The 17,960-nt window shown below is 44.0% G+C and overlaps 22 non-coding genes across 22 annotated transcripts; 6 read left to right on the plus strand and 16 right to left on the minus strand.

The window, feature by feature from the left end:
* Positions 1-169: 169 nt before the first annotated feature.
* On the minus strand, positions 170-288 carry LOC116361198 (5S ribosomal RNA). Its single transcript, XR_004207379.1, has one exon. It is a non-coding gene; the product is annotated as a 5S ribosomal RNA (ribosomal RNA).
* Positions 289-530: 242 nt separating this feature from the next.
* On the minus strand, positions 531-649 carry LOC116361200 (5S ribosomal RNA). Its single transcript, XR_004207381.1, has one exon. It is a non-coding gene; the product is annotated as a 5S ribosomal RNA (ribosomal RNA).
* Positions 650-891: 242 nt separating this feature from the next.
* Positions 892-1,010, minus strand: LOC116361201 (5S ribosomal RNA). The gene has a single exon (XR_004207382.1). It is a non-coding gene; the product is annotated as a 5S ribosomal RNA (ribosomal RNA).
* Positions 1,011-1,252: 242 nt separating this feature from the next.
* On the minus strand, positions 1,253-1,371 carry LOC116361202 (5S ribosomal RNA). The gene has a single exon (XR_004207383.1). It is a non-coding gene; the product is annotated as a 5S ribosomal RNA (ribosomal RNA).
* A 242-nt stretch (positions 1,372-1,613) lies between these two features.
* Positions 1,614-1,732, minus strand: LOC116361203 (5S ribosomal RNA). Its single transcript, XR_004207384.1, has one exon. It is a non-coding gene; the product is annotated as a 5S ribosomal RNA (ribosomal RNA).
* Positions 1,733-1,974: 242 nt separating this feature from the next.
* On the minus strand, positions 1,975-2,093 carry LOC116361204 (5S ribosomal RNA). The gene has a single exon (XR_004207385.1). It is a non-coding gene; the product is annotated as a 5S ribosomal RNA (ribosomal RNA).
* A 242-nt stretch (positions 2,094-2,335) lies between these two features.
* On the minus strand, positions 2,336-2,454 carry LOC116361205 (5S ribosomal RNA). Its single transcript, XR_004207386.1, has one exon. It is a non-coding gene; the product is annotated as a 5S ribosomal RNA (ribosomal RNA).
* A 242-nt stretch (positions 2,455-2,696) lies between these two features.
* LOC116361206 (5S ribosomal RNA) lies at positions 2,697-2,815 on the minus strand. The gene has a single exon (XR_004207387.1). It is a non-coding gene; the product is annotated as a 5S ribosomal RNA (ribosomal RNA).
* Positions 2,816-3,057: 242 nt separating this feature from the next.
* On the minus strand, positions 3,058-3,176 carry LOC116361207 (5S ribosomal RNA). Its single transcript, XR_004207388.1, has one exon. It is a non-coding gene; the product is annotated as a 5S ribosomal RNA (ribosomal RNA).
* Positions 3,177-3,418: 242 nt separating this feature from the next.
* LOC116361208 (5S ribosomal RNA) lies at positions 3,419-3,537 on the minus strand. Its single transcript, XR_004207389.1, has one exon. It is a non-coding gene; the product is annotated as a 5S ribosomal RNA (ribosomal RNA).
* Positions 3,538-8,499: 4,962 nt separating this feature from the next.
* LOC116361209 (5S ribosomal RNA) lies at positions 8,500-8,618 on the minus strand. Its single transcript, XR_004207390.1, has one exon. It is a non-coding gene; the product is annotated as a 5S ribosomal RNA (ribosomal RNA).
* A 242-nt stretch (positions 8,619-8,860) lies between these two features.
* On the minus strand, positions 8,861-8,979 carry LOC116361211 (5S ribosomal RNA). The gene has a single exon (XR_004207392.1). It is a non-coding gene; the product is annotated as a 5S ribosomal RNA (ribosomal RNA).
* A 242-nt stretch (positions 8,980-9,221) lies between these two features.
* LOC116361212 (5S ribosomal RNA) lies at positions 9,222-9,340 on the minus strand. The gene has a single exon (XR_004207393.1). It is a non-coding gene; the product is annotated as a 5S ribosomal RNA (ribosomal RNA).
* A 242-nt stretch (positions 9,341-9,582) lies between these two features.
* On the minus strand, positions 9,583-9,701 carry LOC116361213 (5S ribosomal RNA). The gene has a single exon (XR_004207394.1). It is a non-coding gene; the product is annotated as a 5S ribosomal RNA (ribosomal RNA).
* Positions 9,702-9,943: 242 nt separating this feature from the next.
* Positions 9,944-10,062, minus strand: LOC116361214 (5S ribosomal RNA). Its single transcript, XR_004207395.1, has one exon. It is a non-coding gene; the product is annotated as a 5S ribosomal RNA (ribosomal RNA).
* A 242-nt stretch (positions 10,063-10,304) lies between these two features.
* LOC116361215 (5S ribosomal RNA) lies at positions 10,305-10,423 on the minus strand. Its single transcript, XR_004207396.1, has one exon. It is a non-coding gene; the product is annotated as a 5S ribosomal RNA (ribosomal RNA).
* Positions 10,424-11,052: 629 nt separating this feature from the next.
* LOC116361144 (5S ribosomal RNA) lies at positions 11,053-11,171 on the plus strand. The gene has a single exon (XR_004207335.1). It is a non-coding gene; the product is annotated as a 5S ribosomal RNA (ribosomal RNA).
* Positions 11,172-11,413: 242 nt separating this feature from the next.
* LOC116361145 (5S ribosomal RNA) lies at positions 11,414-11,532 on the plus strand. The gene has a single exon (XR_004207336.1). It is a non-coding gene; the product is annotated as a 5S ribosomal RNA (ribosomal RNA).
* A 242-nt stretch (positions 11,533-11,774) lies between these two features.
* LOC116361146 (5S ribosomal RNA) lies at positions 11,775-11,893 on the plus strand. Its single transcript, XR_004207337.1, has one exon. It is a non-coding gene; the product is annotated as a 5S ribosomal RNA (ribosomal RNA).
* A 242-nt stretch (positions 11,894-12,135) lies between these two features.
* Positions 12,136-12,254, plus strand: LOC116361148 (5S ribosomal RNA). Its single transcript, XR_004207338.1, has one exon. It is a non-coding gene; the product is annotated as a 5S ribosomal RNA (ribosomal RNA).
* A 242-nt stretch (positions 12,255-12,496) lies between these two features.
* Positions 12,497-12,615, plus strand: LOC116361149 (5S ribosomal RNA). Its single transcript, XR_004207339.1, has one exon. It is a non-coding gene; the product is annotated as a 5S ribosomal RNA (ribosomal RNA).
* Positions 12,616-12,857: 242 nt separating this feature from the next.
* LOC116361151 (5S ribosomal RNA) lies at positions 12,858-12,976 on the plus strand. The gene has a single exon (XR_004207341.1). It is a non-coding gene; the product is annotated as a 5S ribosomal RNA (ribosomal RNA).
* The last annotated feature ends 4,984 nt before the right edge of the window (positions 12,977-17,960 follow it).

Below are 17,960 nucleotides of genomic sequence, written 5' to 3' on the forward strand. Positions count from 1 at the left end.
AGATAAGCATCTTTGTGTCACTCAAAAAGTGGAAGAAATTGCATATACTGTAGAAATAATTTGTAGCACAGATTGTTGGATGAAATACAAACTAACCTTGCTTACTTATTTCAAAGCAAGGGCACATATTTCAGCCTTGTGGGAAAAAACGGACAAAGAGTTGACAAAAAGCTTACAGCACCTGGTATTCCCAGGCGGTCTCCCATCCAAGTACTAACCAGGCCCGACCCTGCTTAGCTTCCGAGATCAGACGAGATCAGGCGTACTCAGGCCGGTGTGGTCGTAAGCGAGAAACTATCTCTTGGTGCACTATGTTAAGTGAAAGTGAGTCTGATTAACAGCTGTTGCATTTTCACCATTTAGATAAGCATCTTTGTGTCACTCAAAAAGTGGAAGAAATTGCATATACTGTAGAAATAATTTGTAGCACAGATTGTTGGATGAAATACAAACTAACCTTGCTTACTTATTTCAAAGCAAGGGCACATATTTCAGCCTTGTGGGAAAAAACGGACAAAGAGTTGACGAAAAGCTTACAGCACCTGGTATTCCCAGGCGGTCTCCCATCCAAGTACTAACCAGGCCCGACCCTGCTTAGCTTCCGAGATCAGACGAGATCAGGCGTACTCAGGCCGGTGTGGTCGTAAGCGAGAAACTATCTCTTGGTGCACTATGTTAAGTGAAAGTGAGTCTGATTAACAGCTGTTGCATTTTCACCATTTAGATAAGCATCTTTGTGTCACTCAAAAAGTGGAAGAAATTGCATATACTGTAGAAATAATTTGTAGCACAGATTGTTGGATGAAATACAAACTAACCTTGCTTACTTATTTCAAAGCAAGGGCACATATTTCAGCCTTGTGGGAAAAAACGGACAAAGAGTTGACGAAAAGCTTACAGCACCTGGTATTCCCAGGCGGTCTCCCATCCAAGTACTAACCAGGCCCGACCCTGCTTAGCTTCCGAGATCAGACGAGATCAGGCGTACTCAGGCCGGTGTGGTCGTAAGCGAGAAACTATCTCTTGGTGCACTATGTTAAGTGAAAGTGAGTCTGATTAACAGCTGTTGCATTTTCACCATTTAGATAAGCATCTTTGTGTCACTCAAAAAGTGGAAGAAATTGCATATACTGTAGAAATAATTTGTAGCACAGATTGTTGGATGAAATACAAACTAACCTTGCTTACTTATTTCAAAGCAAGGGCACATATTTCAGCCTTGTGGGAAAAAACGGACAAAGAGTTGACAAAAAGCTTACAGCACCTGGTATTCCCAGGCGGTCTCCCATCCAAGTACTAACCAGGCCCGACCCTGCTTAGCTTCCGAGATCAGACGAGATCAGGCGTACTCAGGCCGGTGTGGTCGTAAGCGAGAAACTATCTCTTGGTGCACTATGTTAAGTGAAAGTGAGTCTGATTAACAGCTGTTGCATTTTCACCATTTAGATAAGCATCTTTGTGTCACTCAAAAAGTGGAAGAAATTGCATATACTGTAGAAATAATTTGTAGCACAGATTGTTGGATGAAATACAAACTAACCTTGCTTACTTATTTCAAAGCAAGGGCACATATTTCAGCCTTGTGGGAAAAAACGGACAAAGAGTTGACGAAAAGCTTACAGCACCTGGTATTCCCAGGCGGTCTCCCATCCAAGTACTAACCAGGCCCGACCCTGCTTAGCTTCCGAGATCAGACGAGATCAGGCGTACTCAGGCCGGTGTGGTCGTAAGCGAGAAACTATCTCTTGGTGCACTATGTTAAGTGAAAGTGAGTCTGATTAACAGCTGTTGCATTTTCACCATTTAGATAAGCATCTTTGTGTCACTCAAAAAGTGGAAGAAATTGCATATACTGTAGAAATAATTTGTAGCACAGATTGTTGGATGAAATACAAACTAACCTTGCTTACTTATTTCAAAGCAAGGGCACATATTTCAGCCTTGTGGGAAAAAACGGACAAAGAGTTGACGAAAAGCTTACAGCACCTGGTATTCCCAGGCGGTCTCCCATCCAAGTACTAACCAGGCCCGACCCTGCTTAGCTTCCGAGATCAGACGAGATCAGGCGTACTCAGGCCGGTGTGGTCGTAAGCGAGAAACTATCTCTTGGTGCACTATGTTAAGTGAAAGTGAGTCTGATTAACAGCTGTTGCATTTTCACCATTTAGATAAGCATCTTTGTGTCACTCAAAAAGTGGAAGAAATTGCATATACTGTAGAAATAATTTGTAGCACAGATTGTTGGATGAAATACAAACTAACCTTGCTTACTTATTTCAAAGCAAGGGCACATATTTCAGCCTTGTGGGAAAAAACGGACAAAGAGTTGACGAAAAGCTTACAGCACCTGGTATTCCCAGGCGGTCTCCCATCCAAGTACTAACCAGGCCCGACCCTGCTTAGCTTCCGAGATCAGACGAGATCAGGCGTACTCAGGCCGGTGTGGTCGTAAGCGAGAAACTATCTCTTGGTGCACTATGTTAAGTGAAAGTGAGTCTGATTAACAGCTGTTGCATTTTCACCATTTAGATAAGCATCTTTGTGTCACTCAAAAAGTGGAAGAAATTGCATATACTGTAGAAATAATTTGTAGCACAGATTGTTGGATGAAATACAAACTAACCTTGCTTACTTATTTCAAAGCAAGGGCACATATTTCAGCCTTGTGGGAAAAAACGGACAAAGAGTTGACAAAAAGCTTACAGCACCTGGTATTCCCAGGCGGTCTCCCATCCAAGTACTAACCAGGCCCGACCCTGCTTAGCTTCCGAGATCAGACGAGATCAGGCGTACTCAGGCCGGTGTGGTCGTAAGCGAGAAACTATCTCTTGGTGCACTATGTTAAGTGAAAGTGAGTCTGATTAACAGCTGTTGCATTTTCACCATTTAGATAAGCATCTTTGTGTCACTCAAAAAGTGGAAGAAATTGCATATACTGTAGAAATAATTTGTAGCACAGATTGTTGGATGAAATACAAACTAACCTTGCTTACTTATTTCAAAGCAAGGGCACATATTTCAGCCTTGTGGGAAAAAACGGACAAAGAGTTGACAAAAAGCTTACAGCACCTGGTATTCCCAGGCGGTCTCCCATCCAAGTACTAACCAGGCCCGACCCTGCTTAGCTTCCGAGATCAGACGAGATCAGGCGTACTCAGGCCGGTGTGGTCGTAAGCGAGAAACTATCTCTTGGTGCACTATGTTAAGTGAAAGTGAGTCTGATTAACAGCTGTTGCATTTTCACCATTTAGATAAGCATCTTTGTGTCACTCAAAAAGTGGAAGAAATTGCATATACTGTAGAAATAATTTGTAGCACAGATTGTTGGATGAAATACAAACTAACCTTGCTTACTTATTTCAAAGCAAGGGCACATATTTCAGCCTTGTGGGAAAAAACGGACAAAGAGTTGACGAAAAGCTTACAGCACCTGGTATTCCCAGGCGGTCTCCCATCCAAGTACTAACCAGGCCCGACCCTGCTTAGCTTCCGAGATCAGACGAGATCAGGCGTACTCAGGCCGGTGTGGTCGTAAGCGAGAAACTATGGAGGTAATGCCTCCAAGGTGGCATAGCAGTTCAGACGTCTTTTGTCCTCGTCTTGTCGTGTCCTGTATATATATATATTTACAACTTTTTCACATACATTTTATTTTTATTTTCCATCAACTCATCTTCAAAACACTCTCCTGCAACCCGCCTCACCAATGTATATTTATAAAAAAGTATTATTTACCTCAGATCTGTAATCCTCCAAGAAGCTAGCCAGAAACTCCAAGAAGCTAGCCTGAAACTAGCCAGAAGCTAATCCAGAAGCTAGTTCAGAAGCTAGTTAGCTCCTTTACTGGCAAATCGTTAATATTCAGCTAACCACGGTTTGTGGTCATCAGCTATCCTTTAGCTCGAAAATCTATCGCCAGTTCTGTACGGCGCAGCGCGGCTCGGAACGGAACATACCGGACCAATTTTTCTCTCCATGTCCCTGGACATTCATACCCGGATCTCACAGCTAGCTAGCTGCTATCCGTGTGACCATCGGAGCTAGCAAGCTCCGTCAATCACTCCTGAGTTCCATCAATCACACCTGGGCTGCAGTCACCTATCCGGACCCGTTTTACTGCCTTCGCGGAGCCCCACCGGGCCTTCACAACTGGACTGCCGACGTTATCTACCCGAAGGAGTTATTCGGCCGGCTCCTCCGTCGCGACGTTACCTGAACGCCCATCTGCGGCCTGCTAACCGTTAGCTGTCTTACCGGCTGCTATCTGAATAGACAATCGGACAATTTTTTAATTATTATTTTTTTTAATTATTTTTTTAATTATTATTATTATATTTTCTTCTTGGGCCTCTATAACTATATCTATTGTTTTTATTTTTGTTGTTGTTGTGTGATTTGGATTAATCCCCTCTACCACACGGAACCCCACTAATCTACTGACGGAACGTAAGGGGTGGCTAACAGACCTCCATCCTATGCTAGCTTGCTACCGATGCCCTGGCTAGCTGTCTAAATCACCAACCAACCTCTCCACTCACCGGACCCTTTTGATCACTCGACTAAGCATGCCTATCCTTAATGTCAATATGTCTTGTCCATTTCTGTTCTGGTTAGTGTTTATTGGCTTATTTCACTGTAGAGCCTCTAGTCCTGCTCACTATACCTTATCCAACCTATTAGTTCCACCACCCACACATGCAATGACATCTCCTGGTTTCAACGATGTTTCTAGAGACAATATCTCTCTCTTCATCACTCAATACCTAGGTTTACCTCCACTGTATTCAAATCCTGCCATACATTTGTCTGTACATTATACCTTGATGCTATTTTATCGCCCCCAGAAACCTCCTTTTACTCTATGTTCCAGACGTTCTAGACGACCAATTCTCATAGCTTTTAGCCGTACCCTTATTCTACTCCTCCTATGTTCCTCTGGCGATGTAGAGGTGAATCCAGGCCCTGCAGTGCCTAGCTCCACTCCTATTCCCCAGGCGCTCTCTTTTGACGACTTCTGTAACCGTAATAGCCTTGGTTTCATGCATGTTAACATTAGAAGCCTCCTCCCTAAGTTTGTTCTATTCACTGCTTTAGCACACTCTGCCAACCCGGATGTTCTAGCTGTGTCTGAATCCTGGCTTAGGAAGACCACCAAAAATTCTGAAGTTTTAATTCCAAACTACAACATTTTCAGACAAGATAGAACTGCCAAAGGGGGCGGTGTTGCAATCTACTGCAAAGATAGCCTGCAGAGTTCTGTCCTACTATCCAGGTCTGTACCCAAACAATTTGAACTTCTACTTTTAAAAATCCACCTCTCTAAAAACAAGTCTCTCACCGTTGCCGCCTGCTATAGACCACCCTCTGCCCCCAGCTGTGCTCTGGACACCATATGTGAACTGATTGCCCCCCATCTATCTTCAGAGTTCGTGCTGCTAGGCGACCTAAACTGGAACATGCTTAACACCCCAGCCATCCTACAATCTAAACTTGATGCCCTCAATCTCACACAAATAATCAATGAACCTACCAGGTACCTCCCCAAAACCTTAAACACGGGCACCCTCATAGATATCATCCTAACCAACTTCCCCTCTAAATACACCTCTGCTGTCTTCAACCAAGATCTCAGCGATCACTGCCTCATTGCCTGCATCCGTAATGGGTCAGCGGTCAAACGACCTCCACTCATCACTGTAAAACGCTCCCTGAAACACTTCTGCGAGCAGGCCTTTCTAATCGACCTGGCCGGGGTATCCTGGAAGGATATTGATCTCATCCCGTCAGTAGAGGATGCCTGGATATTTTTTAAAAATGCCTTCCTAACCATCTTAAATAAACATGCCCCATTCAAGAAATTTAGAACCAGGAACAGATATAGCCCTTGGTTCTCCCCAGACCTGACTGCCCTTAACCAACACAAAAACATCCTATGGCGTTCTGCATTAGCATCGAACAGCCCCCGTGATATGCAGCTGTTCAGGGAAGCTAGAAATCATTATACACAGGCAGTTAGAAAAGCCAAGGCTAGCTTTTTCAAGCAGAAATTTGCTTCCTGCAACACTAACTCAAAAAAGTTCTGGGACACTGTAAAGTCCATGGAGAATAAGAACACCTCCTCCCAGCTGCCCACTGCACTGAAGATAGGAAACACTGTCACCACTGATAAATCCACCATAATTGAGAATTTCAATAAGCATTTTTCTACGGCTGGCCATGCTTTCCACCTGGCTACTCCTACCCCGGACAACAGCACTGCACCCCCAACAGCAACTCGCCCAAGCCTTCCCCATTTCTCCTTCTCCCAAATCCATTCAGCTGATGTTCTGAAAGAGCTGCAAAATCTGGACCCCTACAAATCAGCCGGGCTAGACAATCTGGACCCTTTCTTTCTAAAATTATCTGCCGAAATTGTTGCCACCCCTATTACTAGCCTGTTCAACCTCTCTTTCGTGTCGTCTGAGATTCCCAAAGATTGGAAAGCAGCTGCGGTCATCCCCCTCTTCAAAGGGGGGGACACTCTTGACCCAAACTGCTACAGACCTATATCTATCCTACCGTGCCTTTCTAAGGTCTTCGAAAGCCAAGTCAACAAACAGATTACCGACCATTTCGAATCTCACCATACCTTCTCTGCTATGCAATCTGGTTTCAGAGCTGGTCATGGGTGCACCTCAGCCACGCTCAAGGTCCTAAACGATATCTTAACCGCCATCGATAAGAAACATTACTGTGCAGCCGTATTCATTGATCTGGCCAAGGCTTTCGACTCTGTCAATCACCATATCCTCATCGGCAGACTCGACAGCCTTGGTTTCTCAAATGATTGCCTCGCCTGGTTCACCAACTACTTCTCTGATAGAGTTCAGTGTGTCAAGTCGGAGGGTCTGCTGTCCGGACCTCTGGCAGTCTCTATGGGGGTGCCACAGGGTTCAATTCTTGGACCGACTCTCTTCTCTGTATACATCAATGAGGTCGCTCTTGCTGCTGGTGAGTCCCTGATCCACCTCTACGCAGACGACACCATTCTGTATACTTCCGGCCCTTCTTTGGACACTGTGTTAACAACCCTCCAGGCAAGCTTCAATGCCATACAACTCTCCTTCCGTGGCCTCCAATTGCTCTTAAATACAAGTAAAACTAAATGCATGCTCTTCAACCGATCGCTACCTGCACCTACCCGCCTGTCCAACATCACTACTCTGGACGGCTCTGACTTAGAATACGTGGACAACTACAAATACTTAGGTGTCTGGTTAGACTGTAAACTCTCCTTCCAGACCCATATCAAACATCTCCAATCCAAAGTTAAATCTAGAATTGGCTTCCTATTTCGCAACAAAGCATCCTTCACTCATGCTGCCAAACATACCCTTGTAAAACTGACCATCCTACCAATCCTCGACTTTGGCGATGTCATTTACAAAATAGCCTCCAATACCCTACTCAACAAATTGGATGCAGTCTATCACAGTGCAATCCGTTTTATCACCAAAGCCCCATATACTACCCACCATTGCGACCTGTACGCTCTCGTTGGCTGGCCCTCGCTTCATACTCGTCGCCAAACCCACTGGCTCCATGTCATCTACAAGACCCTGCTAGGTAAAGTCCCCCCTTATCTCAGCTCGCTGGTCACCATAGCATCTCCCACCTGTAGCACACGCTCCAGCAGGTATATCTCTCTAGTCACCCCCAAGACCAATTCTTTCTTTGGCCGCCTCTCCTTCCAGTTCTCTGCTGCCAATGACTGGAACGAACTACAAAAATCTCTGAAACTGGAAACACTTATCTCCCTCACTAGCTTTAAGCACCAACTGTCAGAGCAGCTCACAGATTACTGCACCTGTACATAGCCCACCTAAAATTTAGCCCAAACAACTACCTCTTTCCCAACTGTATTTAATTTTTATTTATTTATTTATTTTGCTCCTTTGCACCCCATTATTTTTTATTTCTACTTTGCACATTCTTCCATTGCAAAACTACCATTCCAGTATTTTACTTGCTATATTGTATTTACTTTGCCATCATGGCCTTTTTTGCCTTTACCTCCCTTCTCACCTCATTTGCTCACATTGTATATAGACTTGTTTATACTGCATTATTGACTGTATGTTTGTTTTTACTCCATGTGTAACTCTGTGTCGTTTTATCTGTCGAACTGCTTTGCTTTATCTTGGCCAGGTCGCAATTGTAAATGAGAACTTGTTCTCAACTTGCCTACCTGGTTAAATAAAGGTAAAATAAAAATAAAAAAAAATAATCTCTTGGTGCACTATGTTAAGTGAAAGTGAGTCTGATTAACAGCTGTTGCATTTTCACCATTTAGATAAGCATCTTTGTGTCACTCAAAAAGTGGAAGAAATTGCATATACTGTAGAAATAATTTGTAGCACAGATTGTTGGATGAAATACAAACTAACCTTGCTTACTTATTTCAAAGCAAGGGCACATATTTCAGCCTTGTGGGAAAAAACGGACAAAGAGTTGACAAAAAGCTTACAGCACCTGGTATTCCCAGGCGGTCTCCCATCCAAGTACTAACCAGGCCCGACCCTGCTTAGCTTCCGAGATCAGACGAGATCAGGCGTACTCAGGCCGGTGTGGTCGTAAGCGAGAAACTATCTCTTGGTGCACTATGTTAAGTGAAAGTGAGTCTGATTAACAGCTGTTGCATTTTCACCATTTAGATAAGCATCTTTGTGTCACTCAAAAAGTGGAAGAAATTGCATATACTGTAGAAATAATTTGTAGCACAGATTGTTGGATGAAATACAAACTAACCTTGCTTACTTATTTCAAAGCAAGGGCACATATTTCAGCCTTGTGGGAAAAAACGGACAAAGAGTTGACGAAAAGCTTACAGCACCTGGTATTCCCAGGCGGTCTCCCATCCAAGTACTAACCAGGCCCGACCCTGCTTAGCTTCCGAGATCAGACGAGATCAGGCGTACTCAGGCCGGTGTGGTCGTAAGCGAGAAACTATCTCTTGGTGCACTATGTTAAGTGAAAGTGAGTCTGATTAACAGCTGTTGCATTTTCACCATTTAGATAAGCATCTTTGTGTCACTCAAAAAGTGGAAGAAATTGCATATACTGTAGAAATAATTTGTAGCACAGATTGTTGGATGAAATACAAACTAACCTTGCTTACTTATTTCAAAGCAAGGGCACATATTTCAGCCTTGTGGGAAAAAACGGACAAAGAGTTGACGAAAAGCTTACAGCACCTGGTATTCCCAGGCGGTCTCCCATCCAAGTACTAACCAGGCCCGACCCTGCTTAGCTTCCGAGATCAGACGAGATCAGGCGTACTCAGGCCGGTGTGGTCGTAAGCGAGAAACTATCTCTTGGTGCACTATGTTAAGTGAAAGTGAGTCTGATTAACAGCTGTTGCATTTTCACCATTTAGATAAGCATCTTTGTGTCACTCAAAAAGTGGAAGAAATTGCATATACTGTAGAAATAATTTGTAGCACAGATTGTTGGATGAAATACAAACTAACCTTGCTTACTTATTTCAAAGCAAGGGCACATATTTCAGCCTTGTGGGAAAAAACGGACAAAGAGTTGACGAAAAGCTTACAGCACCTGGTATTCCCAGGCGGTCTCCCATCCAAGTACTAACCAGGCCCGACCCTGCTTAGCTTCCGAGATCAGACGAGATCAGGCGTACTCAGGCCGGTGTGGTCGTAAGCGAGAAACTATCTCTTGGTGCACTATGTTAAGTGAAAGTGAGTCTGATTAACAGCTGTTGCATTTTCACCATTTAGATAAGCATCTTTGTGTCACTCAAAAAGTGGAAGAAATTGCATATACTGTAGAAATAATTTGTAGCACAGATTGTTGGATGAAATACAAACTAACCTTGCTTACTTATTTCAAAGCAAGGGCACATATTTCAGCCTTGTGGGAAAAAACGGACAAAGAGTTGACGAAAAGCTTACAGCACCTGGTATTCCCAGGCGGTCTCCCATCCAAGTACTAACCAGGCCCGACCCTGCTTAGCTTCCGAGATCAGACGAGATCAGGCGTACTCAGGCCGGTGTGGTCGTAAGCGAGAAACTATCTCTTGGTGCACTATGTTAAGTGAAAGTGAGTCTGATTAACAGCTGTTGCATTTTCACCATTTAGATAAGCATCTTTGTGTCACTCAAAAAGTGGAAGAAATTGCATATACTGTAGAAATAATTTGTAGCACAGATTGTTGGATGAAATACAAACTAACCTTGCTTACTTATTTCAAAGCAAGGGCACATATTTCAGCCTTGTGGGAAAAAACGGACAAAGAGTTGACGAAAAGCTTACAGCACCTGGTATTCCCAGGCGGTCTCCCATCCAAGTACTAACCAGGCCCGACCCTGCTTAGCTTCCGAGATCAGACGAGATCAGGCGTACTCAGGCCGGTGTGGTCGTAAGCGAGAAACTATCTCTTGGTGCACTATGTTAAGTGAAAGTGAGTCTGATTAACAGCTGTTGCATTTTCACCATTTAGATAAGCATCTTTGTGTCACTCAAAAAGTGGAAGAAATTGCATATACTGTAGAAATAATTTGTAGCACAGATTGTTGGATGAAATACAAACTAACCTTGCTTACTTATTTCAAAGCAAGGGCACATATTTCAGCCTTGTGGGAAAAAACGGACAAAGAGTTGACGAAAAGCTTACAGCACCTGGTATTCCCAGGCGGTCTCCCATCCAAGTACTAACCAGGCCTGACCCTGCTTAGCTTCCGAGATCAGACAGGATCAGGCCTGGTTAGTACTTGGATGGGAGACCGCCTGGGAATACCAGGTGCTGTAAGCTTTTCGTCAACTCTTTGTCCGTTTTTTCCCACAAGGCTGAAATATGTGCCCTTGCTTTGAAATAAGTAAGCAAGGTTAGTTTGTATTTCATCCAACAATCTGTGCTACAAATTATTTCTACAGTATATGCAATTTCTTCCACTTTTTGAGTGACACAAAGATGCTTATCTAAATGGTGAAAATGCAACAGCTGTTAATCAGACTCACTTTCACTTAACATAGTGCACCAAGAGATAGTTTCTCGCTTACGACCACACCGGCCTGAGTACGCCTGATCTCGTCTGATCTCGGAAGCTAAGCAGGGTCGGGCCTGGTTAGTACTTGGATGGGAGACCGCCTGGGAATACCAGGTGCTGTAAGCTTTTCGTCAACTCTTTGTCCGTTTTTTCCCACAAGGCTGAAATATGTGCCCTTGCTTTGAAATAAGTAAGCAAGGTTAGTTTGTATTTCATCCAACAATCTGTGCTACAAATTATTTCTACAGTATATGCAATTTCTTCCACTTTTTGAGTGACACAAAGATGCTTATCTAAATGGTGAAAATGCAACAGCTGTTAATCAGACTCACTTTCACTTAACATAGTGCACCAAGAGATAGTTTCTCGCTTACGACCACACCGGCCTGAGTACGCCTGATCTCGTCTGATCTCGGAAGCTAAGCAGGGTCGGGCCTGGTTAGTACTTGGATGGGAGACCGCCTGGGAATACCAGGTGCTGTAAGCTTTTCGTCAACTCTTTGTCCGTTTTTTCCCACAAGGCTGAAATATGTGCCCTTGCTTTGAAATAAGTAAGCAAGGTTAGTTTGTATTTCATCCAACAATCTGTGCTACAAATTATTTCTACAGTATATGCAATTTCTTCCACTTTTTGAGTGACACAAAGATGCTTATCTAAATGGTGAAAATGCAACAGCTGTTAATCAGACTCACTTTCACTTAACATAGTGCACCAAGAGATAGTTTCTCGCTTACGACCACACCGGCCTGAGTACGCCTGATCTCGTCTGATCTCGGAAGCTAAGCAGGGTCGGGCCTGGTTAGTACTTGGATGGGAGACCGCCTGGGAATACCAGGTGCTGTAAGCTTTTCGTCAACTCTTTGTCCGTTTTTTCCCACAAGGCTGAAATATGTGCCCTTGCTTTGAAATAAGTAAGCAAGGTTAGTTTGTATTTCATCCAACAATCTGTGCTACAAATTATTTCTACAGTATATGCAATTTCTTCCACTTTTTGAGTGACACAAAGATGCTTATCTAAATGGTGAAAATGCAACAGCTGTTAATCAGACTCACTTTCACTTAACATAGTGCACCAAGAGATAGTTTCTCGCTTACGACCACACCGGCCTGAGTACGCCTGATCTCGTCTGATCTCGGAAGCTAAGCAGGGTCGGGCCTGGTTAGTACTTGGATGGGAGACCGCCTGGGAATACCAGGTGCTGTAAGCTTTTCGTCAACTCTTTGTCCGTTTTTTCCCACAAGGCTGAAATATGTGCCCTTGCTTTGAAATAAGTAAGCAAGGTTAGTTTGTATTTCATCCAACAATCTGTGCTACAAATTATTTCTACAGTATATGCAATTTCTTCCACTTTTTGAGTGACACAAAGATGCTTATCTAAATGGTGAAAATGCAACAGCTGTTAATCAGACTCACTTTCACTTAACATAGTGCACCAAGAGATAGTTTCTCGCTTACGACCACACCGGCCTGAGTACGCCTGATCTCGTCTGATCTCGGAAGCTAAGCAGGGTCGGGCCTGGTTAGTACTTGGATGGGAGACCGCCTGGGAATACCAGGTGCTGTAAGCTTTTCGTCAACTCTTTGTCCGTTTTTTCCCACAAGGCTGAAATATGTGCCCTTGCTTTGAAATAAGTAAGCAAGGTTAGTTTGTATTTCATCCAACAATCTGTGCTACAAATTATTTCTACAGTATATGCAATTTCTTCCACTTTTTGAGTGACACAAAGATGCTTATCTAAATGGTGAAAATGCAACAGCTGTTAATCAGACTCACTTTCACTTAACATAGTGCACCAAGAGATAGTTTCTCGCTTACGACCACACCGGCCTGAGTACGCCTGATCTCGTCTGATCTCGGAAGCTAAGCAGGGTCGGGCCTGGTTAGTACTTGGATGGGAGACCGCCTGGGAATACCAGGTGCTGTAAGCTTTTCGTCAACTCTTTGTCCGTTTTTTCCCACAAGGCTGAAATATGTGCCCTTGCTTTGAAATAAGTAAGCAAGGTTAGTTTGTATTTCATCCAACAATCTGTGCTACAAATTATTTCTACAGTATATGCAATTTCTTCCACTTTTTGAGTGACACAAAGATGCTTATCTAAATGGTGAAAATGCAACAGCTGTTAATCAGACTCACTTTCACTTAACATAGTGCACCAAGAGATTTTATTTTTTTTTATTTTTTATTTTACCTTTATTAACCAGTAGGCAAGTTGAGAACAAGTTCTCATTTACAATTGCGACCCTGGCCAAGATAAAGCAAAGCAGTTCGACAGATAAAACGACACAGAGTTACACATGGAGTAAAAACAAACATACAGTCAATAATGCAGTATAAACAAGTCTATATACAATGTGAGCAAATGAGGTGAGAAGGGGAGGTAAAGGCAAAAAAGGCCATGATGGCAAAGTAAATACAATATAGCAAGTAAAATACTGGAATGGTAGTTTTGCAATGGAAGAATGTGCAAAGTAGAAATAAAAAAATAATGGGGTGCAAAGGAGCAAAATAAATAAATAAATAAAAATTAAATACAGTTGGGAAAGAGGTAGTTGTTTGGGCTAAATTATAGGTGGGCTATGTACAGGTGCAGTAATCTGTGAGCTGCTCTGACAGTTGGTGCTTAAAGCTAGTGAGGGAGATAAGTGTTTCCAGTTTCAGAGATTTTTGTAGTTCGTTCCAGTCATTGGCAGCAGAGAACTGGAAGGAGAGGCGGCCAAAGAAAGAATTGGTCTTTGGGGGTGACTAGAGAGATATACCTGCTGGAGCGTGTGCTACAGGTGGGAGATGCTATGGTGACCAGCGAGCTGAGATAAGGGGGGACTTTACCTAGCAGGGTCTTGTAGATGACATGGAGCCAGTGGGTTTGGCGACGAGTATGAAGCGAGGGCCAGCCAACGAGAGCGTACAGGTCGCAATGGTGGGTAGTATATGGGGCTTTGGTGATAAAACGGATTGCACTGTGATAGACTGCATCCAATTTGTTGAGTAGGGTATTGGAGGCTATTTTGTAAATGACATCGCCAAAGTCGAGGATTGGTAGGATGGTCAGTTTTACAAGGGTATGTTTGGCAGCATGAGTGAAGGATGCTTTGTTGCGAAATAGGAAGCCAATTCTAGATTTAACTTTGGATTGGAGATGTTTGATATGGGTCTGGAAGGAGAGTTTACAGTCTAACCAGACACCTAAGTATTTGTAGTTGTCCACGTATTCTAAGTCAGAGCCGTCCAGAGTAGTGATGTTGGACAGGCGGGTAGGTGCAGGTAGCGATCGGTTGAAGAGCATGCATTTAGTTTTACTTGTATTTAAGAGCAATTGGAGGCCACGGAAGGAGAGTTGTATGGCATTGAAGCTTGCCTGGAGGGTTGTTAACACAGTGTCCAAAGAAGGGCCGGAAGTATACAGAATGGTGTCGTCTGCGTAGAGGTGGATCAGGGACTCACCAGCAGCAAGAGCGACCTCATTGATGTATACAGAGAAGAGAGTCGGTCCAAGAATTGAACCCTGTGGCACCCCCATAGAGACTGCCAGAGGTCCGGACAGCAGACCCTCCGATTGACACACTGAACTCTATCAGAGAAGTAGTTGGTGAACCAGGCGAGGCAATCATTTGAGAAACCAAGGCTGTCGAGTCTGCCGATGAGGATATGGTGATTGACAGAGTCGAAAGCCTTGGCCAGATCAATGAATACGGCTGCACAGTAATGTTTCTTATCGATGGCGGTTAAGATATCGTTTAGGACCTTGAGCGTGGCTGAGGTGCACCCATGACCAGCTCTGAAACCAGATTGCATAGCAGAGAAGGTATGGTGAGATTCGAAATGGTCGGTAATCTGTTTGTTGACTTGGCTTTCGAAGACCTTAGAAAGGCACGGTAGGATAGATATAGGTCTGTAGCAGTTTGGGTCAAGAGTGTCCCCCCCTTTGAAGAGGGGGATGACCGCAGCTGCTTTCCAATCTTTGGGAATCTCAGACGACACGAAAGAGAGGTTGAACAGGCTAGTAATAGGGGTGGCAACAATTTCGGCAGATAATTTTAGAAAGAAAGGGTCCAGATTGTCTAGCCCGGCTGATTTGTAGGGGTCCAGATTTTGCAGCTCTTTCAGAACATCAGCTGAATGGATTTGGGAGAAGGAGAAATGGGGAAGGCTTGGGCGAGTTGCTGTTGGGGGTGCAGTGCTGTTGTCCGGGGTAGGAGTAGCCAGGTGGAAAGCATGGCCAGCCGTAGAAAAATGCTTATTGAAATTCTCAATTATGGTGGATTTATCAGTGGTGACAGTGTTTCCTATCTTCAGTGCAGTGGGCAGCTGGGAGGAGGTGTTCTTATTCTCCATGGACTTTACAGTGTCCCAGAACTTTTTTGAGTTAGTGTTGCAGGAAGCAAATTTCTGCTTGAAAAAGCTAGCCTTGGCTTTTCTAACTGCCTGTGTATAATGATTTCTAGCTTCCCTGAACAGCTGCATATCACGGGGGCTGTTCGATGCTAATGCAGAACGCCATAGGATGTTTTTGTGTTGGTTAAGGGCAGTCAGGTCTGGGGAGAACCAAGGGCTATATCTGTTCCTGGTTCTAAATTTCTTGAATGGGGCATGTTTATTTAAGATGGTTAGGAAGGCATTTTTAAAAAATATCCAGGCATCCTCTACTGACGGGATGAGATCAATATCCTTCCAGGATACCCCGGCCAGGTCGATTAGAAAGGCCTGCTCGCAGAAGTGTTTCAGGGAGCGTTTTACAGTGATGAGTGGAGGTCGTTTGACCGCTGACCCATTACGGATGCAGGCAATGAGGCAGTGATCGCTGAGATCTTGGTTGAAGACAGCAGAGGTGTATTTAGAGGGGAAGTTGGTTAGGATGATATCTATGAGGGTGCCCGTGTTTAAGGTTTTGGGGAGGTACCTGGTAGGTTCATTGATTATTTGTGTGAGATTGAGGGCATCAAGTTTAGATTGTAGGATGGCTGGGGTGTTAAGCATGTTCCAGTTTAGGTCGCCTAGCAGCACGAACTCTGAAGATAGATGGGGGGCAATCAGTTCACATATGGTGTCCAGAGCACAGCTGGGGGCAGAGGGTGGTCTATAGCAGGCGGCAACGGTGAGAGACTTGTTTTTAGAGAGGTGGATTTTAAAAGTAGAAGTTCAAATTGTTTGGGTACAGACCTGGATAGTAGGACAGAACTCTGCAGGCTATCTTTGCAGTAGATTGCAACACCGCCCCCTTTGGCAGTTCTATCTTGTCTGAAAATGTTGTAGTTTGGAATTAAAACTTCAGAATTTTTGGTGGTCTTCCTAAGCCAGGATTCAGACACAGCTAGAACATCCGGGTTGGCAGAGTGTGCTAAAGCAGTGAATAGAACAAACTTAGGGAGGAGGCTTCTAATGTTAACATGCATGAAACCAAGGCTATTACGGTTACAGAAGTCGTCAAAAGAGAGCGCCTGGGGAATAGGAGTGGAGCTAGGCACTGCAGGGCCTGGATTCACCTCTACATCGCCAGAGGAACATAGGAGGAGTAGAATAAGGGTACGGCTAAAAGCTATGAGAATTGGTCGTCTAGAACGTCTGGAACATAGAGTAAAAGGAGGTTTCTGGGGGCGATAAAATAGCATCAAGGTATAATGTACAGACAAATGTATGGCAGGATTTGAATACAGTGGAGGTAAACCTAGGTATTGAGTGATGAAGAGAGAGATATTGTCTCTAGAAACATCGTTGAAACCAGGAGATGTCATTGCATGTGTGGGTGGTGGAACTAATAGGTTGGATAAGGTATAGTGAGCAGGACTAGAGGCTCTACAGTGAAATAAGCCAATAAACACTAACCAGAACAGAAATGGACAAGACATATGACATGTAAGGATAGGCATGCTTAGTCGAGTGATCAAAAGGGTCCGGTGAGTGGAGGGTTGGGTGGTGATTTAGACAGCTAGCCAGGGCATCGGTAGCAAGCTAGCATAGGATGGAGGTCTGTTAGCCACCCCTTACGTTCCGTCAGTAGATTAGTGGGGGTATCCGTGGGTAGATGGGGATTAATCCAAATCAACACAACAACAACAGAACATAAAACAAATAGAATTATAAGTTATAGAGGCCCAAGAAGAAAATAATAATAATAATAATAAAAAAATAATTAAAAAAATAATAATTAAAAAATTGTCCGATTGTCTATTCAGATAGCGCCGGTAAGACAGCTAAACGGTTAGCAGGCCGCAGATGGGCGTTCAGGTAACGTCGCGACGGAGGAGCCGGCCGAATAACTCCTTCGGGTAGATAACGTCGGCAGTCCAGTTGTGAAAGCCCGGTGGGGCTCCGCGAAGGCAGTAAACGGGTCCGGATAGGTGACTGCAGCCCAGGTGTGATTGATGGAACTCAGGAGTGATTGACGGAGCTTGCTAGCTCCGATGGTCACACGGATAGCAGCTAGCTAGCTGTGAGATCCGGGGTATGATGTCCAGGGACATGGAGAGAAAATTGGTCCGGTATGTTCCGTTCGAGCCGCGCTGCCGCCGTACAGAACTGGCGATAGATTTTCGAGCTAAAGGCTATCTGATGACCACAACCGTTGTGGTATGCTGAATATTACGATTTGCCATAAAGGAGCTAACTAGCTTCTGAACTAGCTTCTGGATTAGCTTCTGGCTAGTTTCAGGCTAGCTTCTTGGAGTTTCTGGCTATCTCTTGGAGGATTACAGATCTGAGGTAAATAATCTTTTTTATAAATATACATTGGTGAGGCGGGTTGCGGAGAGTGTTTTGAAGATGAGTTGATGGAAATAAAATAAAATGTATGTGAAAAAGTTGTAAATATATAATATACAGGACACACACAGACGGGACAAAAGACGTCTGAACTGCTATGGCAGACCACTTGAATGAAGCCTTACTCATACTTTTCTCGCTTGACACACGACACA

The sequence above is a fragment of the Oncorhynchus kisutch genome, unplaced genomic scaffold (assembly GCF_002021735.2).
Source record: "Oncorhynchus kisutch isolate 150728-3 unplaced genomic scaffold, Okis_V2 scaffold651, whole genome shotgun sequence".
NCBI classification, from domain to species: Eukaryota; Metazoa; Chordata; class Actinopteri; order Salmoniformes; family Salmonidae; genus Oncorhynchus; species Oncorhynchus kisutch.